This window comes from Equus caballus, chromosome 14 (genome assembly GCF_041296265.1).
Source record: "Equus caballus isolate H_3958 breed thoroughbred chromosome 14, TB-T2T, whole genome shotgun sequence".
Taxonomy (NCBI): domain Eukaryota; kingdom Metazoa; phylum Chordata; class Mammalia; order Perissodactyla; family Equidae; genus Equus; species Equus caballus.
In genome coordinates, this window is record NC_091697.1 from 40,043,662 (window position 1) to 40,070,499 (window position 26,838).

At 45.3% G+C, this 26,838-nt stretch overlaps 1 protein-coding gene across 3 annotated transcripts in view; it reads right to left on the bottom strand.

Moving 5' to 3' along the window:
* Positions 1-26,838, bottom strand: part of GALNT10 (polypeptide N-acetylgalactosaminyltransferase 10) — a 215,614-nt gene that overhangs the window by 124,021 nt on the left and 64,755 nt on the right. The window contains exon 1 of one of the 3 annotated variants that reach the window (XM_070232997.1): positions 11,870-11,975. The exons of the other annotated variants lie outside the window; for them this stretch is intronic. The gene's annotated coding sequence lies outside the window, so the exon portion shown is untranslated. Of the gene's footprint in view, positions 1-11,869; positions 11,976-26,838 lie in introns of those variants that run through there. 3 annotated transcript variants of the gene reach the window in all.

Consider the following 26,838-nt stretch of genomic DNA (forward strand, 5'->3'; position numbering starts at 1 on the left):
GGATGCCTGCCACAGCATGGTTTTTGCCAAGCAGTGCCATGTCCGCAGCCGGGATCCAAACCGGCGAACCCTGGGCTGCTGAGAAGCGGAAGGTGTGAACTTAACCGCTGCACCACTGGGCTGGTCCTGGGAGCCAGGTTCTTTAACTCCCGGGCTAATTTTTAGTGGAGCAGCCCTTGGACAAGCTACAGGACTCACAGGCACCTCAACTCTCCCACCTGGAAAATGGAGACAACATTACTTGCCCAAAAGGTACTTTCAAATGAATCAAAAAAATGCCAAATAGCATATCCTGAGCGCTCACAGAATTTACATAGAATGTGGATATTAACTCCTTTAACGTTTTAAGAGTCTACTGTAAATCGACATCTTCTCACCTAATCACCTTGATACAGGACTCAAATTTTAATATATAGGTTAAAAAGATTTCCAATAATAGGTCTGAGCTTTGGGCAGGAGAAAAAAACTGGTTTCAATCCCAAAATCACAGACTATTTAGAGCCCAAAGGGCCCTTAGAATCTGACCCACAAACCTTAATACAAACTGTGTTCAATTTCAGGTGGTTCAGGAGTCGCTGAGGCCCATCCATGGAAAGCCCAGATCATTCAAACTATCACCAAACGTTTCTTGAGACCTTCTCTGTGCCAGGCACTGTGCTAGGCACAGGGGATACACGTGTGACAACACAGACCCCATGTAGGCCCTAATGGGGTTTACAGCCAGATCAGTCTCTCTCCAAGGGTGGGTTCACGCGGCGCCTGTGCCCTCATTTTAGATACAAATTCCTGGGCCCCGCCCTGAGCCTACTAAATCAAAGCATCTGGGGTGGGAGCCCAGGAAGACGTGTTTTTTTAACACATTGCCCGTGCGATTCTGATTCACAATAAAAGTGGAAAACCACCTGTCTAAACACAGCTGCCTCATTTTACAGATATACAAGCTGAGGTGAACAGAGTAGAAGGGACTAAATCCCATAGCTTGTCAGCCCCAAAGACCAAACCAGATCTAGCTGTTTTTTTCCCCTGGGATGGATTGTGAGCTTCCCGAAGGCAGGGGCATGTGTGTTCCGGTTCTTCACTGTGCATTCCTAGGCCAACACCTGGCTCATCTTAGGCCCTCAATAACTATCAGCTGAATGAATGCTCATCAATGGGCTGAGTAATCTACTTTAACGACTTGGAGCATTCTGGATCCAGAGTTGGAAAAACCTAGGTTTCATGTCCTGTGCAGGGGGACCCCAGTTTCCTTGGCTGACAAACAAGGAGAACTAACAGAATAACCTGTGGGCTGTCGGGAGGATGCACAAGCTGATCTCTACAAAGCATCCAGCTCAGTGTGGGCACCAGGTCGGGCCCTCTCGTAAAGGAGAGCTCCTATTAGTACAGTGTTTTTAGAGAACGGTTACGATCCCGAGTTTGTGATGGCCATGCTGGGGCACAGGACAGGGACAGGAATCTAACAAAGCCGTGGGCCCTGCAGAGGCAACCTATTTAACACCTGAGCCCCTTCGACTGGCGATTGCTGATAAAAGGCTTTAGAGAGTTTCCTCATTAACAGGAGGTCAGATGTCCACGTGGAAATTCAGTGTTCTTCAGAAAAGAAAAAAGTTCTTAGTTAACAGTGGGATTCCACAATAGAGACAAATGCCGCAAGACCTTTAGTCCCAAGAAAGGCATGAACAATGCTTCTCAAAAAGACAGCAATTCTTATGCAATAGCAATCAAAAGAAAAGTCTGGATTTTCAATTGGAGGTAATTTTAAGTTTCTTTAATTGTATAGACTAAGAGACTTGTCTCTAAAAGCTGTGATTATTTTCCTTCAGCAACCATCTTTCATGACTTCATCCCCTCTGTTTCCAGATGTCCTTTGGCTACAGGAAGCAAAGGTTGGGAAGCAGCAGAGCAAGAGAGGTGAGGCAGAGTCATTGGGGGAGGCCAGCAGAATTAATGTGGAAATCACATTAAATAACAAATTGGAAATGGATTTTGACTGGCTGCTCTAAATAACTGCTTCTGGTATCTGCGTGCTTTTACTTAACATTCCGCTGAGACAATCGATTAGTGCTCAAACAGCCACACACGCGCACACACACAAATGGAATTTTAATCTTTTGTTTAATCACTATTTAGCGTGCCTGGCCCCCTTCTGAGGGAGGGAGGAAGGAAAGGTTTGGTGAAGCAAGCCAACTGTATTCTAGCCAGGAAGAAAGATCTGTGAAAGCACGTCCTCTAATCCCAACTCTGCAGACTCAGAGCTCAGAGCGGACACCTGCGTCTCTGGCTGGGCTGGTTAGTGTCTTCCAAATAACGGCGAGAGGGCTGGACACTACGAAATGGCAATGCTGGGAGGAAAAGGGAGCAAGTCACCTGCTGCATCCAGGGTCTGAGGACATATGATAGACCAGATTCGGCTGCAGATTTTAGGGTGGATGCCCCCTTCTACCTCCCCTCAAACTAGCCCTACAAAGGCGCTGGAATGATTTTTCTTTGAGGTTTAAAGGACTCTCTAATTCCAAACATTTGTTTATCTGCTAAGTAGATTATTATAATTACCTTCTCTCTCTCACTCTCTCTCTCACACACACACACACACGCATGCATATAGCAAAGCATTCTCTTAAAGGTTGCCTTCAAGGTTATAGTAGTTCAAAGAGGGCCAGGCAGGGCTTAAGTTCGCCAAAAGTGCCGACAAAGTTACTTTAAGCAAGGGAGTTTGGACAATGGGATAAATGTACTTTCTTCATGACTTCTGAGGATATAAGCTGTATTTTTATTTATTTACTTATTCATTTATCCAACAAATGAGGATGACTTCATTGATGAATTGAGGACCTGCTATGCCCAAAGACCTGTCGGAGAGACAAAGATAAATAAAATTGTCCCTAGCCTCAACAAACAGCACGGATATGAGACAAGTACACAGGAAAGGAGAAGACACACAACAATGTAACATAAGTGCCTTGAGAGTTGTACAGATAAATTCTATAGGTATTTCCAAGAGCCAAAGATTACATTCTACCTGGGAAGATCAGGGCAGGATTCCTATAGAAGCAGTATTTGAGAGTTGCCTGAAAGGATGGGTAGGATTTGGGGGATGGAACCCAGATGGTGGGAAATCATGTGCAAAAAAACAGAGGTTAGACATATTCACTTAATGGCAAGGAGCCTGAGTGGCCAGGGGTAAGTGGGGAGCAAAAGAGAGTCACGAGCAATGAGGCCAGGGAGTCTGGACCAGAATCCAAGAGCCTGACATTTGAGCTGTTGAGCAGATGGGAGCCACAGAAGGTCTTTGAGCAAGGAACAGGCTGGAGTAGAGCTCCAAGAACAAAATAGGTTACTACTTATCCATTTGCAATTCAACTCAGAATCCTCCTCTTCTGACAGAGATGGAGGAAGAAAGATGATGTTTTCATTCAGAGGAAACGTTCCCTCTTTGCAGGCTGAGGACCACGCTCATGCTGGCATTCCACAAGTCAGACTGAAACGGGGCTGACCTAACCCCAGCCCCTACCTAGTAGGCTGCTGTTCTAAGAACACCTACCTTCCTACCACCAGGATGAAGCGGTGTGAGGAAAGAACCAAATCGAAAGGGCCCTGCTTATGAGTGAACAGAGACACCACAACCCAGCAACCACGAGACTGCTTAAGCCTGCTGGGGCCACGTGAGGCAAGTCCTGCTGTTCCACCCAGCAATCCGGTGTGTCAATTTTCCTCACTCCAATAACTCCGTCATCTCAACACCAGGATACTGGAATCTGAAATCTGTATGGGGCCCCATTTCTAAGGGACAAAGTCATCCACAGAGAGGAACCATTGTTTGAAAAGGCTGATCCTGTACTTCCAAGATCAGAACCATTTCACCCGTCCAATTCACCCTTTGTTTTGTACAGATGGCTCTAGAAAAGGTCATTTGCTACTTAAGGTGTGAAGGTTCATTAAAAGACTTTTTAAACAGCAAAGAGAAAAGGAAGCCAAGATATTTTGTAATGTCCATTATCTAAAGGGCAAATGGAACCTAGTAACTTTTCTCTTCCACTGTAAAAGAACGATTGCGACCTGTATCATTTTCTTCAGAGGAAGATCCCAAATGTTTTATCACCAGGAAAAAAAAAAAACAATACTCTGATCCATAATTTGATAATGTTCGTTTGAGTCTCTCACTTGCCCACCCATCCATCTGTCCGTCCATTTGTCTGTCCGTCCATCCATCCACTTAAATGTTTAATGAGTAAAAGCACATGACAGGCTCTGTGCTAGGTGTCTAGGATACACTGGTGAGCAAGACAGACAAGGGCCCTGCTCTCATAGTTTACAGTCGTGTGTATGGTGGGGTGGAATATAGACTTTAATCCAGAACCACAAATGAGTTAAAATAGCTATGGTGGCACGGGCACAAAAGAAAAGTACAAGTGCAAAGAGAGTCTCTTTCTTTCGGATCAGATCAAGAGGATTTGATGCAGTCAGCAAGGTCAGGGAAGGCTTCCCTGAGGAAATGGATGGAGCATGATTAGCAGTTAACTCAGCAGAGAGAGGAGAATAGACCCTTCCAGATAGAGGCGGAAAGTGAGGCTGTGCAGAGGCCCTGTGGCTGGGTAAACATGAAACATAAGAGGGACTGAAAGAAGAGCAGTGTGTGTGGTGCACAGAGAAGGAGGGGAAGCCTGCTGGGGGTGAGAGGTGGGCAGGTATGAGGATTCTGTCTTTCTCCCAGAAGCATTTGGAAATCCAAGTACCACGTTTTATATAAGGAGGTGGCAAGATCAGGTTGCATTTGGAAAGCTCTCTTGCAGCCAAGTGGAGAAGGGATTAGGATCCTGAGAGAAGGGCAGACCCCAGGGAGGAGGCTATCGCTGTGGTACAGGCAGAGATGATGCCAGCTTGGGCTAGGAAGGCAGAAGTGGGGATGGATATACACAGATTTTTTTTCTAAATAGATTCACAAGGGTCCTGTAGGTCTACAGTCAAGCACTTGGACACTTGGGTAATAAGTTCATCTTTAAGGTTCATAAGCTCAAAGTCCCATGGAGGCAGGTGGGGCTGACCTGGGGCCTGAGCCCAGATCTCCCCTCACCTAGCCTGGTGTTTGTTTCATCACACATTACTCTCAAGTTTTAATCTTGTCCACAGACAGCACGTCAGGAAATCAGACCTAAGAGAATTGTACCGCATGTATATTTAACCTTCAGGAACGGAATGGCATGTGGTCAAAAAGAAAGAGAAAGAAACCGTAACGGGAGAGGATGGCGATGCTCCGACCTCATGCTCAGGGGCCCTGCACCCTGGGTGGTGTCCCCAGAGGCCTAGCTCTCTCCTGCCTCTGAAAGTGTGAGCACTTTGGTGCTGAATGAGCCTACTCCTGGAAGATAAGTATTCTTACTACCCAAGAGGATGCTGTGATGGCTTCACCCAAAGAAACAATCATCGGTTTGAATGCTAGAGGAAAAACTGGCTAAATGGGACTTTTGAGAGGTGGTTTGTCTTTACATGCCGTGGGCGACTGTCAAGGGTGATTCTGATTTTATGTTATTTTCCCCTCAAGTGGTGAGTTTATTATAACCTAACCCTTTCATAAGATGAGACATTGCTATATTATTATCGTCATTATATCCACTTTGTAGATGACAAAACTGAGGCTTGGAGAGAAAATCGATATGAAAGTGTTTTGCAAACTGCCAATCACCCCAAGAGTGTAATCACCACAGGTAATACTTCCTACCACACGCAACTGCCCATCCTTCCCACACCTTAGTACCCGGAAAGATGCTAGGTACACAGTCGGTCCTCAGAAAGGAAAACATGCGGAAGTGAATCCTACTTCTGCGCCTTGTTCACGAGGGGTCTTGAAAATCTCCGTCTAGCCGACGTGCGATCAACCACAGGAAGCTCTGTAAGAAGTGTTCTCCTCAGAGGCTCAGCGAGTAGAGTATCACAGAGGGTCATCAGATTGCTCTGCAGAGCAGACGTGGATGGGCAAAGAGAAAGGCAGGCAATACACGTAAGCTGCAGAGAAGGCCAGTTCTAAGCCTTTCAGGGACCAAAAAATGACGGCAAACACATCCTATGAGACTCCCAGTTGGGGAATCAGGACGGAGCCACGATATAATAGAGCAGTTGCTTTATTAAGAGTAATAATTACAATCATAATCCCTGCATTCTGAAGACAGCAAAACAAAGTGTAGAAGAGCGCTTGCTTTGGAGTCGGAAAGACTGAGGCTTGTGCCACAGTTCTGCTTATTAGCTGTGTGACCTTAGGCAAGTTACACTGTTTTCCCAAGCCTTGGTTCCCAACTGTAAAATGGGGGATATGAATAGCATGAAGCATAAAGGTTACTGTGAGGATTAAACGAGAGGCAGCAAGTAAAACTCTTAGCAGCGTCTGGCATTTACGAAGAATTAAAAATCATAGCTACCATTATTAGTTACTGTTCAGATAGTACTTTGCAACTTATAAAGCATTTTTACATCTATTATCCCATTTCTTCACTACAATCACACTAGGATGAAGGCAGGCATCACCAACCTATAATAATATTCTCAGCCTCTGAGAATCCTTCCCAACGTTGTGCTCCAAGCGGCCCTTACCAGTCAGCCAGTGCTGGCCCAAGGACAGGACCCACTGGCCACTCCTGCCTTAAGCTAGAAGAGTGAATTCCCAAGTACACCTGGGAGGCTGTGATCCACTGGTTGATTTCTACAATCTTAGATCTTTAGGCTGTCTGGCTGTTCACTGCTTGCAAAGGTCCCCCAAGGCGGGGGCGGGAAGGGGAAGGTGGGGAAGCAGAAGGTGACTGATGGCTGTCCCCTCCTCTGGTGCTGCCCTCCTCTTACCCACAACTGCCGGGACCTTCCCTTGTGCCATGCCTCAGAGTCCCACAAAATGGTTGCTGAATGGGAGCTGGGATGCTGTCTCCTGACGTTCCACTGGACCCACTAAGCCTTTCTTTGCTACAGCTCATGGATGATCCCCGAGATTGGCTTGGGCCGCTAGGGGACTGGAGCTCCCTTCCTCCATACAGATGGCTACAGTTATTAGAAAATTCCTTCTGGTACTTAGCTCCTTGGGCTCCTTCCTGGCCCACAAAGTCTCGACTGTGGACTATGATCCTGGCCTCCTCCATTTGCCATCTCAGAATCTCTGAACTCTTCTCCATTTCTCTTGGGGTAGAAGCCACTAAGGGCTCTGAACCTCCTTGAGGAGCAACCCCACCACCTCACCCACCCCCACCTTAGGCACACTCTGGCATTCTTGTTCTTACATAATGATCTCTTAGGCATCTCGTGCCCCAGGCATGATACATGAAGTGTACCCAAAACAGCAGACAAGATGGTGTTCTCAGAACACACCATTCCGCTATGAAAGTAGACACTCCTACAGGAATGAATCCAAACTCTCGGGCCTTCCCTGACCTCCCTGACTAGATCAGAGTCCCTAAGTGTGCCCTTACAGCATCCTTACTGCTCCTCTGTGATTTCACATTTATTTGGGTGATTATTTCATTACTGTCTCTCTCTCCCCAACTTGAGGGTAGGAAATAGCAATTTTTGTTGAATGAATGAATGAGCAGAGATATCTTTTGCTTTATCTTTTCTCAAGGAAGGAAGGTCATCCATGATTAGACATGTCTAATATAGTCCCAACGATTTAATACCATAAAGGGGTTCTGAGGATTAACTTTATCTTCTAACTAAACGGCTTCAGGTCAACTCAATGGACTACAAAACTCTGAAGAGAGCTGGCTCACTTGATCCTAAAATGATTTCTAAAAGAGGCAACAGACCTTGAACTCTTCCACCTTCTTCCTTCTCTCACTGTCAAACTGTTTTCTTTCTAGATTCCTAACCTTAAGGTTTGTGCAGAAATTGCTGTATGTCCCCAAGGAGCTGTTCTCTTTTTCCTCCACAGTAATAGAAATTTTAGCAGGGAATATGACCGTTCAGAATAAGGATGATTTTTCCCAGACATCCTTGCAGCTGGATGTGGCCTGACTGGGTTCAACGCAATGAGATGTGAGGGCAGGTGCTGTGTGGCAGCCCACGGAACCTACTTGAAGAAATCACTGGTGTGCACCTTTGCCCCTCTTCTTTATTCCTTCTATCTTGCTGCATAGAATGCAAATGCCCCATGCTGGACCATGAGGTGGGGGCCCACGCCCTAGGCATGGTGAAGGTATTAGTGAGAAGGAGCCTAGGGTCCTGAGGACTTCATGGAGCAGAAGTACCATATCAGCCCTGGACTGCAAACCTCCAGACTTTTAAGTGAGAGAAAAATAAACTTCTATTGTACTTAGGTCACCCAAATCTAAACTTAACTGATACGAACTTCTTCTCTTGAGGCTTGAAAGCCTGTGAAGCAACTTGGTGTGGTGGGGAAGACCCTGAAAGAAGATCCAGAAAACCGAAGTTTCAGACTCCTGGCTCTGTGATTATGAAAAGTGGCATAGCAGGCAATCCCGCACCTTTCTGGGTTTCCATTCTTTGACTACAGATGGAAGTCAAAATACTAAGTGTCCACGACATGATTATCTATATAAAAAATGCTAAGGAGTCTAAAAAAAGCTAGTAAAACTAGTGAGTTCAGCAATGTCACAGGATACAAGGTTGACATGTGAAAATCAATTGTATTTCTAAACACCAGCAATGAAACACTGGAAACTGAAATAAAACATACCATTTACAACGGCATGAAAACCCATTAAACACCGAGAGATAAATTTAACAAAAATGTGCAAGACTAATATACTGAAAACTACAGAACACTGCTGAGAGAAATCAAAGACCTAAATAAAGGGAGAGATATATCACGTTTATGGATCAGAAGACTTGATATTGTTAAGATGTCAATCCTCTCAAAATTATAGATTCAAAGTAATCTTTGTAGAAACTGACATGCGAGGGACCTAGAATAGCCAAAACAATTTAGAAAAGGAGAAACAAAGTTGGAGAGCTTAATATATACTAATTTCAAGGCCTGCTCTAGGGCTGCAGTGACCAAGACAGTGTGGTACTCAAGTAAAGAAAGACGTGATCGATGAGAATGGAATGGAGACTCCAGATGTATAAGTTGATTTTGAACAAAGGTGCTAAGGAAATTCAATGGGGAAAGGCTAACCTTTTCAACACACGATGTGGGAACAATTAGGTATCCATATGCCTGAAAATAAACCTCAATCCTTACCTCACACCATACTCAAAAACTAACTCGAAATGGATCATAGACCTAAATGTAAGAGCCAAATTATAAAATTTGTAGAAGGAAATATGCGAGCAAATTTCAGTGCCCTTGGTTTAGGCAAAGGTTTCTTAAATAAGACACAAACAGCATAAAATATGGATAAACTGGAATTCATTATAATTAAAATATGGATAAACTGGAATTCATTACAATTAAAAGCCTCTGTTCTTCAAAGGGCAAGCCACGGATTGGGAGAATATATTTGCAAAACATGTGTTTGATAAAGGACTTATATTCAGAATGCATAAAGAACTCTCAGAGCTCAACATTATTAATCACTAGGGAAATGCAAATCCAAACCACCATGAGATACTGCTTTACACCTACTAGGATAGCTATCATTTAAAAATGGAAAATAAGTGTTGGCAAAGACGTGGAGAAATTGGAATGCTTGTGCATTGCTGGTGGGAATGCAAAATAGTGCAGCCACTATGGGAAACACTTTGGTGATTTCTCAAAAGGTTAAATGCAAAAGTATCACATGACCCAGCAATTCCGCTCCTAGGTATAGATCCAAAAGAACTGAAGGCAGGGACTCAAACAGGTGTTTTTATGCCAATGTTCATAGCAGCATTATCCACATACCCAAAAGGCAGAACTCAAGTGTCCATCAACAGATAAAGGGATAAATAAAAATGGCACATACCTACAATGGAATATTATTCAGCCATGAAAGGAACGAAATTTTGATATATGCTACAACATGGATGGATCTTGAAAATATTATGCTTAGTGAAATAAGCCAGACACAGAAGGATATATATTCTATAATTCCACTTATCTGAGGCATCTAAAATAGGTAAACTTATAGAGGCAGAAGGTAAAATAGAGGTTATTGGGGAAAAAGGGGAGTTATTGTTTAAAGGGAGTTATTATTGAGGATAATGAAAAAGCTTTGGGTATAGTGGTAATGATTATACAACACGGTAAATGTATTTAATGCCACTGAATTGCACCCTTATAAATGGTTAAAATGATAAATATTACGTTATGTATACTTTCCCACAATAATAAAAAAAAAATATTGTACCTCCTTCCTTCTTCCCTACTCCCAAAAAAGCCTTCCAATTTTCAACACTTACATATTCTAATACTCTCTTGGAGATTCACAATGTATATTAACATCTTTAGGCTCTGTGAAGTCTGACAGAAAAGAAAGCTGCCTAACTTTGTCTAACCCAGCATTTCACAAATTTCTTTGACAAGAAGTTCCCCCCACCCACTCTCCCCAGCCCTCTAGAGAATGATTAACATCATAGGGAATGCATGGACCTCATTTTGAAATGGTAGGCTAATAACAACAGGGTTTATGAGGGAGAACATGGTTCCATCCCTTTGCAACACGCAATCAGTTTTTTGTTTTTTTCTGTAAAGTACATAGACATGGAACAATTACACAAAGATTTCAAGCTGACATACTGACTTGGAAGGAAGGAAACAAAATTTCTGATAATATAATATTTTTCTAAAAGAAAGCTTCAGTTGACTGCTGAAGCATCTGTCATACATGTGTCTACTCAACCATCCATCCATCCACCCATCTACCCATCTACCATCCACCCATCCACCCATCCATCCATCTATCCATCCACCCATCTACATCCACCCATCCATCCATCCACCACCCACCCATCCATCCATCCATCTACCCACCCACCCACCCACCCATTCATCTGATAAAGGTTTACTGTGCAACTTCTATTTGTTGGCCTTGGCTTACGTGCTTCAGGGACTATCATAAAAGACACAGTTTCTGTCTATGGTACAGGCCAGATTTGAGATAATTTCATTCTAAAAATTGCTACTTGGACCTGGGAGAAGAACCATGACTTATTCTCCTGGAATAACTGTTCTGGGAACAGTTCTGCCGGGGGCTTTGGGGCTGGACACTGAAGGCTGAGTGCCACGTGGGCTGGTGGAGGCACTGCAGGGGCACTGGTGATGAGGTCGCCTAGAAATGCTCCTCTTTTGTCTTCTACTCACACAGAAGACTACAGACTCTTTCACAAGCCTGGCTTCTTATAACTCTGGTTAATGAATCACTTCACATTTTCCGAATGGTTTCTCATATGTAAATCTCTCCAGAAACCCTTGCTTAGCAGGAGAAACAATACATTTGAAGTTGGGAGGGAGGGTCTTGTTTTTATTCTGGAGAATTTAGGAAGATTTCTCAGGATGACTGTGGTAGACTGACTGAAAAAGTGGCTCCAATCCTCCACGTCTCCCTGTGCCCATGTCCTCTGCAATGGGATCACAGGGCTCCTCCCATTAGGAGGTGCAGTCTATTTCCCTACCTTCTGAATCTGGGCAGGCTTTGCGACTTGCTTTGGCCAAAACAATGAGGCAGAAGCAACAGTGTGTCAGTTTTGAGCCTAAGCCTCAAGAGACTCGCACTCCTTACCCCTGTATTTGTTCTTCTGCCTCCTCTAAGGGAACAAGCCCAGGCTGGCGTGCTCGAAGATGTGAGGGGCAAGTGGAAGATGAGATGCGGAGAAGAGCTGAGCTCATCCTGCACCAGCTGACAGGCAGCCAACCCCAAAGACATGAGAGCCCAGCCAAAGCCAGCAGAGCTGCCTGGGCACCCCAGGCTGACCAGAGATGCATGAGAGCCCAGCCAAAGCCAGGGAAACCACCTACCTGATCTGAGACCCATAAGCGCTGATATATAGCTGTTGTTTGAAGTCACTGGGCTTTAGGGTGCTCTGCTATGCAGCATTGTTTGCGGTAACAGAAAAGTGATAAAATGACCTTAAAGAAGATTCAGAGGATTCAGTTCAGTTCTGTGCTTATATCCAAAGGTGCCAAAATAGAAATATAAATGTTGGAATCCTGTCCTCCTGCCTCATTTTTTAAAGATCCCAATCACATCTGTCTTCCAACACTCAGTTCAAATACCAAATCTTCAAGAAACCCCGATCCTATCCCCTTCCACTTAAATAATCCTCTCCCCTCCCACTGACCTCTCCCTGCTCTCTCTCTCCCCTTCTCTTTTTGGAAGTTAGCCCTTAAGGTCTCAAATTATAGCCATTCGTATACATGTCATTCCTTTCTGCTGGATTCTAAACCAGTGCTTTGAGACTGTGATGAAGAACCACTTTGTTTTAATTTTCAATTCATTGCGAACCAAACCATCTGTGGCAGGCAGAATTCTAAGAATGACTTCCAACGACCCTCATCCTCTTATTCCCACTCCCCTCTGCGTGTGGGTGAAACCTGTGATATGATGAGATATTATTCCTCTGATTACGCCGTGTTGTATGGCAAAAGGAGATTATCCAGGTCGATATAATCTAATCACACAAAAAAGCACAGAATTTTCTCCATCTGGCAGTATAAAAAGCAGTTAAAAGTGATTCAAAGAGGGAGAACTCAACGTGGCGTTGCTGGCTTTGAAGACCGAGGGGCCATGTGCGGGTGGCCTCTAGGAGCAGAGAGCAACCCCTGGTTGACAGCCAGCAAAGAAATGGGGACCCCAATCCTACAACCAGAGCAACTGAATCTGCTAACAACCTGAATGAGTCTGGAAGTGGATTCTTCTCCAGAGCCTCCAGACAAGAGCCTGGCCCAGCTGACAGCTTCACTTTGACCTTGTGAGACTCTGAGCAGAGAATCCAGTTGAGTCTGCTTAGACTCATGAGCTATAAAACTCTGAGCTAATAAATGTGTATTGTTTTAAGGTCACTAAAATGGTGGTAACTGTTACACAGCAACAGAAAACTAATACACCCCTGTAATGTGTTGCAGATTATATTTTCTGAAAGTGGCTGCAACAAAATCTTACATGCCATGTGTTCTTCTAGAACCTTCCACAAGCCCACTAAAAGGTAGCATCTATGTCTCCTCTCATTGAAGTTGGGCAGACCTTTGTGAATGCCTCAACCAACCGACAGAAGACATACAATGTGACTTCTGAGACTAGACTGTAAAAATGCCACATACTTCCACCTTGTTCTCTTGGGATATTCACCCTTGGTTCCAAGTTCCTCGGTGGAGAAATTCCCTGGTGGAGAGGTCAACATGGAAAGGAAGTGACAGGTGGCACCAACTTGCCAGCCATGTAAGTGAGCCATCTTGGAAGTGGACCCTCTGGCCCTGGCGGAGCCACCCAGCAGGCACTGTGCGGAGCAGAGATGAACTATTCTGCCCAGCCCTGCTCAAATTGCAGATTTGTGAGCAAATAAATGACTGTTGTTGTTTTCAGCCACTAAGTGTTGGGGCCTTTCGTTAAGCAGCAATAGTAACTGGAATGTGTGTATGCAGCTTACGCCTCATGTAATTCACCACATGAGTTCGACAACATATGAACTGATCTATATCTGCTTGACAAGATGTGTCCACTGAGCATGCACTTGGCTGTCACGGCAATGTCAAACTGCCACCAAAGTTTCTAAATGCTTATCTTCAATTTCTGTATTTATCTCATTGTAAACTGGCACCATTCTGCAGACTACACTTTGAGAGGTGCTCTGGGCCAGGCCCATTCTTACTCATCTCTGTATCCTCCCAAATGCCTGTTAGAATTCTTAGAAATAGGAGGGATTCAGTGAATGTTTATGACTGAAGAGAGCACCCCAAAAACGCTGCGGCTGGAAGCTCAACTCACATATTTCATAGATGGCAACATGGCCGTCCAGAGAGATGACGGGATACACTCACGGTCATGGGATGAGCTAGTGGCAGAGCCGTGATAAAGACAGAGAATTCCAGAAACCTTCTAAACTAGGCTTCGCCAACCCAACTGCCTACCTGTGAAGAGGGGGTGGCCAAGCATAAGACTATACAGAGGGAAGGAGGCTGTTGAAAAGGAACATGTAAGCCCAGCCCTGGCTGACTGTCACCAGGTGAGGGCAAGTGAAGAAAGATGTTCAGTTTTTACAGAGAAGCTGGAAAATCCAGATTTCTAGAGAGTATTTCTTGATTTTTAAAGTATTATCTGGATAAACAATATGTTTGCAGGCTAGATTTCATCTAGTAGGTCACCAATTTGCAATTCCCAAGCACCTGCAATTTACAGGTAAGGAAAGCAAGGTCCTGAGAGGTTACAGATTTAACCAAGAATATACAGGAAGAGGTGGCAAGGCCATTTTCTGACTTGTCCAGGAATTCGATAGTAACAATATTTATTGAGCACCTATATGGGCAGGGCAGTAAGCCAAGCATGTGGACCTACAATCTCCTTTAATCCTTTCAACAGTCCTAGGAAGTAGGCACTACTAGTATTTCCCCTTTTTACAGATTCAGCAAGAGACTCAGAGAAGCTAAGTAACTTGCCAAGATCATAGAGCAAGTAAGCAGTGAGCCTGTGTTCATAGCCACACCTGTACGTGGTGAATGGGTCTTCTCCCACCTCACGCCATTTCACTGACCCTTTAGCATCCTGCCTGTCAAAGCCCCAGGTTCAGCTTTACCCAGAATGGCTGTAAAATCCACCTTTTAACATTTCTCTACCATTTCAACCCAAGAGAAGCAATCCAAGGGTGACCTGTTTCCTGTCCCCCAGAGTCTGAGTGACACTCAGCCTGTGCACAGCCCACCCTTCCCAACTGCCAACTCCCCAGAGGGACGGGGGGGGGGGGGGGGGGGGGGGGGGGCGGGGTCTACAGCTACAGCAGTAAAAGCAGCAGCTTGTGCCACTAGAACACCCACCCAGCTTCCTTTGCTAAGTAGAAAGGAGCAGAGGACTGGAGAAGTGGGAGGGGCCCAAAGGAAATCATTTAGACCTGTTATTTTCAAACTATGTTCAATGGATCCCTTGGAGATGCTGCAACTGGGAGCTGAGGGCAAGGGAGTCCCAGCAGGAAGGGCTTCGATTTCTTTTGTCATGCATTCATTAGGTTTTCAAGTAAGATTATGTGACAAGTGTTCCACTGCTAAAAAAAACAAGTTTGAAAACCAATGATGGAAGGCAACCTCTTCATTGCATTTTTAAAGACAAACCCTATAATTTGATTGGCAATCATAAAAATAATAAAGGCACATGGTGAAAGACTCAAAAGTTAAAAGGATATACAATGAAAAATAAAAATCTCTCCCTTCTTCCAACCCCTAGTCCCACTCCCTTGAGATAAGCACTATTAACAACTTCTTGAGCATTCCCTCCATAATTTTTAATAAGAAAACTGAGCCCCTGAGGTTGGCTTGTCTGAGATTATCCAGCCAGGGTGATTTACTGGATGTTGTGCTCCTGGCATTTCTCTTTCCCTTTATAACTTACAAAAGTCTTAAACGTGTCCACAGATTGCAAACTTTCTCCCCAATCCACCTGCAGTTTCAGAAACCATACATTATGTATCTTCTGGCCTCCCTCACTGAACAGGAGAATTTCACGTCTCTTTCATGTGACCATATTTCCCCATGGTCTTCATTTCACATGGTGGAGAAACCACCAGAATCACGTTCTCAACTGGCCAGCGTTCAAGCCAGGAGCAGCAGCTGTAAAACTGGATGCTCAGTAAGCAGTCCGGGCCGCTGGACGGGAACTCAGGCTGGAACCAAAGTCCTACAAGGGGCAACACCTCCATATCTTTGGCCTCAAGGGATCCTCCAAGAGCTTCAGTTCCTCTCTGCGGCCACTGCCAAGCTCTCCATTGGTCTCCTGGCCCTCAGGTTGCTGTCCCAGTTCTCAACGCTCCTGTGCCTCAGTGGTGCTCCTGGCACGGCCCATCTGCAGTCCCTTCTACCTGCCTTCCATTCTGGACCCATCTCTAGGCTGAGCCCATTTCCCGTCTGGTAGTAAAGAGCACATAAGAAGACCCATTACCCAGAGCTTCTTTCTCTCCTAGAGAAGACCCCAAGGGCCAACGTTTATCGGACTTCCTACGTGCCAGGCTGGGCTGGGTAATTTACAAGCCGTATGCTCACCACAAGCCTGGAAGGTGGCACTATTATTATCGTCCCATTTACAGGTGAGGAAACTGACTAGGAAGTGGTGGTTGGCACAGCAATGTGGACTGGCTAATCCACGGCTCCGGAGGGACTTGTTCAAGTTCCTAAAACTGCGGGGTTGCTTTTGACCCTGAGGCCTCTGATGTCACGTCTGCCCATTACACTGCCCACATGATGTTTGTGAAAGGGACAAAACACCCACAGTGATCCCGGCAGACTCTTAGATTCTCCGCCCACTACTGCCCAACAGCCCAGCTCCTTCTCAAGGCTCTTGAAGTGGACTCTGAGCATAACAGAAGGCCATGGCTCTGTGAAGAAATTAATCCTGTGTTAATCGTCGGCAGAGGTGCAGACTCGCTGCGGTTGCCTAGGTTACCTGCCTGGAGCTGGAGCCACCGCCAGATCACTCCCCTATTTACCTTAATTAATCAGATTGGGGTGGCTCCCTCTGGAGGGGTGCTGGGGCCTCCCCACCCCTGGGGTAAGCAGGAAGTTGCGGAGGCCTTCCTGGTGGCATGACTGAGGCACTGCAAGCAGGCAGCCCTGGGAGCCAGTGGTGGGTAGGAGGACGGCCACCAAGGACCACCTGGAACCAGGGTGGGAAAAGAGAGGCTCGTTGTCAGCGGCGTTCACTTGCCATGAAATTTCAACTATCACTCAGACGGCAAAAATATGCTGCCAGGCAAGGCATAATTGGAAGTTGTATTATTAGGGCTATTCAAAAGGAAGGTGTGAGACCTGAGCAAATAGCTGTCTCATGTGTGAAGGGCCTCACTTCATTTCTCATGCCTTAAAAAACTACACAAGAGGGAGGGAGAGGAGGGGAAGGCGCCTGGTATTCACACTGCAGAGGGCTTCTCTTCCAAGAAACATGCTCCGTTGGCTGACGTGAATGGAGCATGGACCCTACTTGCAATTCTGGTTTTCAACTCTTTCCTCTCTTGGTGTGCATTTTAGTTTCCTAAAGGAGTCACAGATGACTGGACATGTGGCACTTACTGGGTCATCATCCGAAATACGTCAGGGCTCAAAGAACACAAAATTTATAGACACATTAACTTCAGCTTCCTCGCCAGATAAAACTGGACACACAAGACAGACACACACACACACACCCCGACACATGCCCTCGGACCTGGAAAGCTTGAATGCAGCAAAGCTATCTAAAGGAGCCCAGGACTCAACTGCTATACCCCACACTAAGCACTCTCTCTCTACACATAGCCCCACCCATATTTACAGGATTTAGATATTTGTCCAGGCTATTATTTCTTCACTTATGTCACTAGTCCAAGTTATCTTTTTTTTTTTTAAGGCATAGCGTAAGCACACAAGCTACTCTGAGTAGTTAATCCCAACTGCCTACCTGACGTCCCAAGAGATGTGACTTTGCATGTGACCCTGAGCTGGCACGTAATGACCAGGCCTCAGTTGCGTCATCTGTAGAAGCGGGAGGGTAACAGCTGCTCAGGCGACCTCATCAGCTGTGTGGAGGCTCAAAGGAGACCCTGAATATGGGAGTATTTACTACCATGAAGGGCCAGATACTTGGGAGTGGTCGTCACCATCTTCTGAACTGGATCACTTGTGAAGCCAGTGGTCTCACGTGGTTCAGCTGAGGATGCAGAAATCACTCTGCCCACCACTTTTTGTCTGTAAAAAGCCTGCTGAGTCTGTGGGTCCACGCCATCTCCGGCCTGGCCCTGCCCTTGTTCTTAGGCAGAATGATGCTAAATTTGGTTAACTCTAAAACTGGTTATCCAGTCACACAACTAGCCTGGAGCTGGAGGAAAGTCTGGCATGAAGAATACACACTACCCTGTTCCCACTTCGAGATTCACCATAGGAAATAGACAGATGAGTGGGTAAAGGCTGAAAAAGGTCAAACACAAGCTTTTGTTAGGCAGCAGGGTTTCCAGGAGCTCCACTTTTGAGCCAGACCGCTGACAAGAACACCCCACATCAAGTGCCATCATACATGGATGGGTCAAATATGTTCAGAGAGTTGGGCTCACTGGATCCCCACCAGGAGCCTCAGCTGAGCCACTGAGCTTGGGGATCAGTCTGGCCTTTGGCAAGAGAAAGAGTAGGATGACTGGACCCCAGGTTTTGGGACTCAGCATCCTTGTTGGGGCCAGACATTTGGACTTCTTACACTAGCTTCAGCGCCCAGACTCGCTCCTCTTCCTTCAGAAAAAGGCCCTCCTTCACCGGGTCTTGTGACCTACAGCCCAGTTGCTCTGCCCTCTGCCAGTTCAGCTCTGAGCTCCCTCCCCACAGATGCCCCAGACTGTCTATGCTGATGTCCTACCTGCCTCCACTGTGCCAGGCTCCCTCCCCTGGCACCCTTCTCCTTCTCGCATCAGCCTGCATCCACTCACTGTCAGAGGCCTGGAGGGGGCCTGGCGGGGGCTGTGGAAGCCTAGCTGGTTCCGCAGGCCTGGAGAGCCCGCTGGTCCCTGCCACGCCCAGCTGGCCCTGCTCTAGTTCTCACAGCCTCATCTTTCTGTCCTGGATCCAGTTTGCTTTTAGGGTCCTTCCAATACCACACAGAGGAGGACTCACATCATAATGGACCAAATGGCTCTAGCAGATTGCAGATCCTGCTTTCAGACCACCAAATGGATCAATAGGGTGTCTTTTTTTTTTAAATGTATGTATTCACAGAATCCAATAAGAGAGCTAATATTGTTGGGATGAAGTATAAAAGTTCCAGGAAAGGAATAATGATAGCAAACATTTATTGAGCTTAATAGTTTTTAAGCCCCTGTTTAAAAACCTTCAATGGCTTCCCATTGCTCTTAAGATGAAACCAAACTCCTTGACAGTCTTACAAGGTTCTACATGGCCTGGCCTCTGCCCACCTTTCCAGCCCATCCTACACCATGCTCCCCATAGTCTCAGAGTTCCAGTCACTTTTCTAAGTTCCTCAAAGGCACCTCACTTTTTCCTACCATGGGGCCTTTGCACATGCTATTTCCTCAAGAACACTTGTCACACTCTGTTCCTGCCACACCAAATTAACCTCACATTTCAGCTCAGATGCCATTTCCTCTGGGAAGTCTTCCCTGACTTCTCAGTCTAGGCTTCTGGCCAACACAGTATGGTCCTATCCTTCAGAGCCCTAAGTTAGTAAGTAGACCTTTATTTAGCGTGATTATTTAACTAATGCATATCTGTGCCTGGACTATAAGCTCCAGCAGGGCGGGGACAGCATCTATCTTGGCTCACCATAACACCTGGCTTGCTAACACCTAGCACAGTAGCAGACATATGCAAGTGCTCAATAAATGTTAGCTGAATAAACTGAATGAACAGGTGCATACTATGTGCTGGTCTCTGGAATAGTTCCCTCTGAAGGTATTATCTCATTTTATCCTCAAAACAACCCTATGAAGGTTGTTTATCTCCGATTACTATCTCCAAGTTGCAGACAGTAGCTAGGATTTTACTAGGAATAGTAACTTGCCCAAGGCCACAGATGTAGTAAGTGGTAAAGCCAGGATTTGAACCCAGGTCTGTCTGACTCTAAGGCTTGTACTCTTTACTCTGCAAAATCTGATCCCCAGCTAGGCAGTAAAGGACATCTCAAACACTTATTTGTTTCCTTTGGCTTAGCGTACTAGTTCTGCCAGTGGGGTGAACACAGAGCAGGCGGGAGTTTTCTTCTCGCCATACACCTACATCTGAGCCACCAAAAGCTGAGAGCATCTCAGATTCTTCATATTTTACCAATGAATTTTAGCCAAGTTCCCTGGGAACCTCTCAATGACTCCATCTCTCCCTGACTTTCGTCTCCCTTCTGGAGTGCTCTTGAGACGTAGGCCAGAATGAGAAATAAATCTCTGTGGGTCTATGACACTGACGTTTCAGGATTGATCTGTTTACCCCCTAACATTGCCAATAAGAATATAAGTCCAAAATCATGCACCCACATGCTTCCTTGAATACATTCTCCTGAATGGAATTTAATGTTCTCTCGCAACCTTTGTGAACTTAGGGATGTTCTAAATTGCTCCTGAAATATGCAAGCTGTTTGCCTAAACTTGTCTGCTCTGCTGTCTCTTCCCCTTGGATGCTGTCGTCTAATACTCCCTCATTCGAACGTGATGTTCAGTCTGAAGGTGAAGCCACTCCTCTTGTAAGGAACAAAGTGCTTCAACACTGTTTGGTGAACCTCTGCAGCCCGTCTGGGGAGCGTGACCTTGCATGGTGGACTCGTAGGAGTCTGGAGCTCCAGGAGTGGGCTGGCCCTGTAACACTGTAGTCTTCGGGGGACTGCTACGTCAATGGACTGTGCTGCTTCCAACATCTGAAATGACTTCATGGGTGAACTCCTCAGGGGGAGGGAGCTGTTCCCTCACAAGGTGCTTGGCTAACTTGCTTTGGAATGGAGTCTGCTAATTGCATTACGGCACTGACCATCTGACCTCGCTAATAACTGCTCAAGCTGCAAACTTGCTACTAAAGTCACCATGTTGTAAGCAATTATTTGGCTCTGTGCAAAAATGTTAATTTCATGCTTTGTAAACACTTCTCTTGTAAAAGACCAACCTGCCTATAAAAATTGCTTTTGACATCCCCAAGATAATCTTTAGAGGAAAGAAAAAGGAAAAAAAAGAGGGGTAATTCTCTTAGTCAGTTTCTAGAAGCTTCTTTCTATTGAGGTTTTTTTTAATGACAAAAAGAGAGACGGTGACAGGAAGGTTCACCAAGGAGGCAGAAAAATATCCAAATCAATGAAGACTAACTTCTAAGGATGCTAAAATCCTTGCAAATTCATTGTGCGCTTTCAGTTAGGTGTAAGGGGTTTGAGAATCCTGGGAAAGACACACGTTTCAGGCTGACTGCCCTTAGCAGTGATCTGAACAGTTCCTTCTGCTGGTGAGGCAAAGGAGATGAGACTTCCCGCCAGGCTCCCACAGAGGTTACTGCTGGTGTCAAGAATCCACCCCAGGGCCCCTGACTCCCCGGTAGTGTGCAGTGCAGCAAGATGTGGCCTTAGGGCAGAGAGAAAATCTAAATAGCGTTTTAAAACGTTAAGGAGAGCAACTCCAGTCATTCTCTTCCCCAGTGATTTCCTACAGGGCTGTGTTCCCTGACATGCACTCTGCTGGAACAAGAAGCCAGCTGAAGAAGCAGATGGCATAATTCAATTCTAGAAGTATTTCTTCGATGTCTACTAGCAGTGCTTCTAAACAGCTACATTGCTTGATCTTAAATATTCATCTCCCGTAAACCTTACTTTCCATCCTATAACATGGATGTCTTATTGGAACTTTATTTTAATATAAAAATAATGTTTCTTTCCTCTCTTCTCCAAAGAGTTGAAGCAGACCTGATGTTTCTGGAAGGCATGCCTTGCTTCTCTAGCATGAAGTCACTGGAATGAAAGGCCATACATAGGCAAAGATCCAATTAACTATAACATTAGCAGGCGCTAAGATCTACAGAGGACAGACAGGCCAGGCAGCGGGCTGAGCGTACAAGGAAAGAGAAGTCAGCCACAGTTTGGAGCAAGGGTGTCCAGAAGAATCGATAAGGTCTTTTTTTTTCTTTAAATGATAGTCTTTAATTTTATTTGCCCCGACTGTAGATTATCTAGAAAAGAGAAAAGCACAGAGAAGAAAATTTAAATCCCCTACAGGAAACTGGGTAAAGGATACACAAGATGTCTTTGTAATATTTTTACAACTCCATGTGAAATCAACAATTATCTCAAAATAAAACATTTAATTTAAAAATCTTCCATAATCCAACCACTCAATAATAACCACTCTTAATAATTTTGTGGTTACCCTTTTTATCTCGTTTCCATGCATGTGTCTGAAATCTGAAATCTGAAGACTCAACTGGAAGTCTGGAACTGGCTTTCTTCACCTATCACTGTGTCAAGAGAAATATCCTGTTATTAAAAGTTCTTTGAAAGTATTTTCAAAGGGTGCATTATATTCTAATAGAGGGATGAATCATATCCCCTACTGCTGGTTGTTTAATTGCTTCCAATTTTCCACTATTAAAATTTTTTACATATTATATATATTTCACTACAATAAAAAAAATGTTTAAGCTTCAATAAACATCCTCTACATCTCACATTTCTGATTACCTCCTCAGGCTGGACTCCCAGAAGGAAAACTCTTGGGTCACTTTTTTAAGGGCTCTTGTCGCATGTAAACAAAGTTCTTTCCTAATGTGAATGGAGGGAGGTAGGCAACATTTCTTTTTTTTTTTTAAATGAAGTAAAAAACTGTCTCAACAGAAAAACTCCAGGCGACTGCAAAGTGCCTCACTGGGGATTTTCAAATGCGGGGACATCTGGGAGCCGGGTACAAGGGTCCAGGAACTCTGCAAACCCACCTGCCTGTGAACTGAGGCGGGTGCCTCGCCCAGCTGTCATGCTTTCCCCACATCTCAATGTAAAATGATCTCTGAAGAGAGATGCACTAAACCAGGACATATGGGACTATCTTTTGTGAAAGGAGGTTGTTCACTCTTCTCCTAGGAGGGTAATAACTTGGGAAATATGCATAAACCATTGCTGCTAGGATATAAACAGCATGAAATTATCCAAACTTGGAGCCATTAAAGATGCACATTGTGAATTTAGAATCAAAACACTCTATAAATTCATAGCAAATCTGCACATTGAAAAATCAGCCTGCAGACTATAAAAGCAGTTGTTGGTTTAAAGGCTTTTGCAAATGCTCCTGAAAATATTGCCTGGGTGAGCACGGAGTGTAAGAGCAGTGGGGTTCGCCTGTGGAAGGCCTCACCAACATGAGGAAAATGAGGCGGCTCCGGAGTCTCTCCCAGGTCTGACATTCTCGATGACTGGTTTTACCATTTGTTCTGGAAGGGATGTGGTCAAGTTCTTTCATGAGTCTAAAGACTCCCTAAAACCTTGCTGATTTCTTCACACTTGAGAGAGTGGGACAAGAAACAAGGGACCTGACAAGCTACTGTGAGGCTCCATACATCCCTTCTCAAAATGTAAATATTGCCAACGAGGGACGAACATGTAAGGTTTAGAAAGCTCACTGAGAACTCTTTCTCCTCAGAAATTATGCTTGCTGGCTATTTTAGTGTTTCCCCTAGAGAAGAGAGGGAAAAGTCTGCCCCAACCCTGGAATGAGGTCAGGAAGAGAGCTGTGACTGGCGGTCCCGGTGGCCGTCATTTCTGGCCCACCGGAGGTCATGAAGAAGTCTCCTCTTTGACAGTGACATGTGGGGCCTGCAGTGCATGACTATGGGTTCAGGCACTCCTGAGAGCAGCTGAGTGGGGGTCTGTACTGCTCAGAAATGGAATTAACTTCCTCTGAAAAAGGCTGAAAGTAGTGTGTGTTTGGCCTCGTCCTGGACAAAGCCTAAAGGGTCAAGGTGGACAGCCAAAAAGCCTCTTGGCTTGTCTCTGTCCCTTGGCATTCTAACATTTCCACCTTACTGTCTTTTAAAAAATATTATTTACCAACCTACTATTTTGAACAATTTCAACAGAAAAGTTGTAAGAATGGTACAAAAGAACACCAGTAAAGTCTTCACCGAGGTTTACCAATTATTAATATTTGATCACATTTGCCCCCTAACCTATCTATACATTTTTTGGCTCAATCACGTGAAAGTAAATTGCAGAGGTCGTGACACGCGACCACTAAGTACTTCAGCACGTATCTCTCCAGCGGAAGAACATTCTCCAACATTTCAACATAACCACAATTTCATTATCACAGTGACAAACTACTATCTGAAATACACTCCATATTCATTATCCCCATTGTCCCCTAAATTACTTTTTATTTATTTTTTTAATTGACACATAATTCACATAACATAAAATTCACCCTTTTCAAGTGTACAATTCAGTAGTTTTCAGTATTTTCACAAAGTTGTGCAGTCTTCACCACTAATTCTAGATCATTTTCATCACCCCCCAAAAGAAACTGTGTACCATTACCAGTCACTTCCTATTTCTCCCTCCCCCCTAGCCCTTGGAAGCCACTAATCTACGTTCTGTCTCTATGGATTTGCCTATTCTGGACATTTCATATAAATGGAATCATATAATATGTGGCCTTTTGCCTCTGGCTTCGTTCAGTTAGTATAATGTTTCCAAGTTTCATCCACGTTGTAGCATGGACCAGTATTTCATTCTTTTTTATGGCTGAATAATATTCCATAGTATGATACACAAAATTTTGTATACGCATTCATAATTTGATAGACATTTGAATTGTTTCCACCTTTTGTCACCTATGAATAATGCTGCTATGAACATTCAGGAGCAAGTTTTTGTGTGGACATATGTTTTCATTTCTTTTGTGTAAAAGTCCAGGAAAGGAACTGCTGAGTTACAAGGTAACGCCCTGTTAACCTTTTTTTTTTTTTTTTTTTTTTTTTTTTAAAGATTTTATTTTTTCCTTTTTCTCCCCAAAGCCCCCCGGTACATAGTTGTGTATTCTTCGTTGTGGGTCCTTCTAGTTGTGGCATGTGGGACACTGCCTCAGCGTGGTCTGATGAGCAGTGCCATGTCCGCGCCCAGGATTCGAACTAACGAAACACTGGGCCGCCTGCAGCGGAGCGCGCGAACTTAACCACTCGCCACGGGGCCAGCCCCCCTGTTAACCTTTTAAGGTAACCACAGGTAATTTAATGTCAGCATATGGTACCCTTTGAGGAACTGCAGGCTATTTTCCAAAGCAGCTGCACCATTTGACAGTCTCACCAGCATCATCTAAGAGTTCTAATTTCTCCACATCCTCACCAACACTTGTTATTGTCTGTCTCCAAAATGCTTTTATAGCCGTTCTTCCCTCAAACCAGGATCCAATCAGGGATTCTACATTGTATTTACCTGTCACACGTCTTTTGTTTCCTTTAATCTGGACCAGCTCCCCAACCTTGTTTTGCCTTTCCTGGTGTTAACATTAAAAGAATAAAGACAAAGTCTTGTCCAGAGAAGGCATACATCCCTGATTCTGGTGGATCCTAAAGCACCCTTCTCTTGCCCACTGCATCAATAGCTCAGGGCGCTGACGGAGCAGCCCCCAGGAGATAACCTCACTAGCCTTGTAAGAGTGCTGGCTGGGGCCCAGCTTAGTGCCCAGCAAAGTGATCTTGTGCCTCCTAACCAAGAAATGTTCTCAGCGTCTTAAGGCTTCCTTTCAGAATCAACAGAAAGCTCAGGGGAAGGACAGCAGGTCTGGCTGAGGTGGAGCAGGGTGGGTCTGAGGGGCACTGGGGAGTCTGGGCGCCTGCCTCAAAGTGGCCTTCCTCGACGGCTGCCCAGCTGGGTTGTCTTGAGTGTTGGAGTTAACTGGGGTGGCTGAACTACAACAGGGGAAGCACTGGAGAATAACACCCATCAGCCCCACCACAGTAATGAGCTCTGACACGTATCACATCTCAGACTGGAGCTAATTAAACACTCCACAGCTTCTCCAACAGGAAAGAAGACTCGAATCAATGAGCTGGGGCGGGGTAAGGCGGCAGAATCAGGGAACCCGGCTCCTAGTTTTGGCTTAGACGCAGATTCCCACATGATGCCAGGCAAGTAAATCAACTTCTCTGGGCCCCTCCCTAATCTAGAATGTGGGGGGGTGGAGAGGGAACACATGTGAGATTTCTTTAAAGCCTAGGAATCTCTCATTCTAGGCAGGATCCTGTCAGTTCATGTTACTGACCGTAACTCAGATGCATTCTCGCCAAAGGGAAACCACAGCAAGAGCTAAACGCAACACAGCGACAGCCTGGTACATCCCAAGATGCCAGTGACTCACATGAACTGTTCTTCACCTTTGTGTGGCCCCTCAGGGCTCCTCCGCACTTGTTATCTCACTTGTTCCCATGTGGGGCAGAAAGAGGTCGAGTTATCCATGCCATTTTGCAGACAAGGTTCGCAGATCTGAGGTGAACTCATTCATTCTTGGACAATAATCATGGGGCAGCCACCATGTGCCAGATGCCGTGCCAGGCCCCGGGGGCACGACACCAAGCTAGACAAGGAGGAGTTTTCCCTCTCGAGCTTTCAGTTGGGCAGGGAAGACAAACAATTACATGAGCGATAACAAAATGTGAGCCCTGCTAAACTGAGGGAGCCACAGGGAGTCCACGCAGGGCCCCTAATCTAGGCTGGCGATGTGCCTCAGGCGTCATTCACAGGGGGCATGGCGCTGAGATCTCTGACTCCTAGTCCAGGGCTCTTTCCGGTCTTCCAAGGTGGTGGGAGAAATATGCCTCAGGGGGTACGAATAAAACTCACCTGGGGCCCTCTTGGCTGGTGGAAGAAGGGCAATGGGACACTTTTTCTCTCGGTGCTGAAAACAGAGCTGTGGAATGAACAACCTCCAGGGCCCAAGGGCCTCATCTCCAAAAAAGACAAGTCTGGGCAAGACTCCCCAGGGATTTTAGGCTTTGAGTGAACTCCCTGAGGTCCTTGACTTCACCAGCAGTGTGTGGTACTGCTGGACAGTGGCAAGAGCCAGGCTCATCTCCTTCTGGACCTCAGGTTCTCAGTCCCTCCCCACCCCCTCACGCCCCGCCGCCTCACCCTGTAAGGTGCATAGGCTGAACTAATGCTTGCTCTTTAGTTCAAATCTGCTTAGGAACCTTTAAAACTTTCTCTCTTCCTTTCTCCATCAAAAGCCAAAGACAAAGCAAGAGTTGATGCATTTCAATGGTGTCTCATAAAATGAAATTAACAGTGTCAAGAATCTTTATTGACC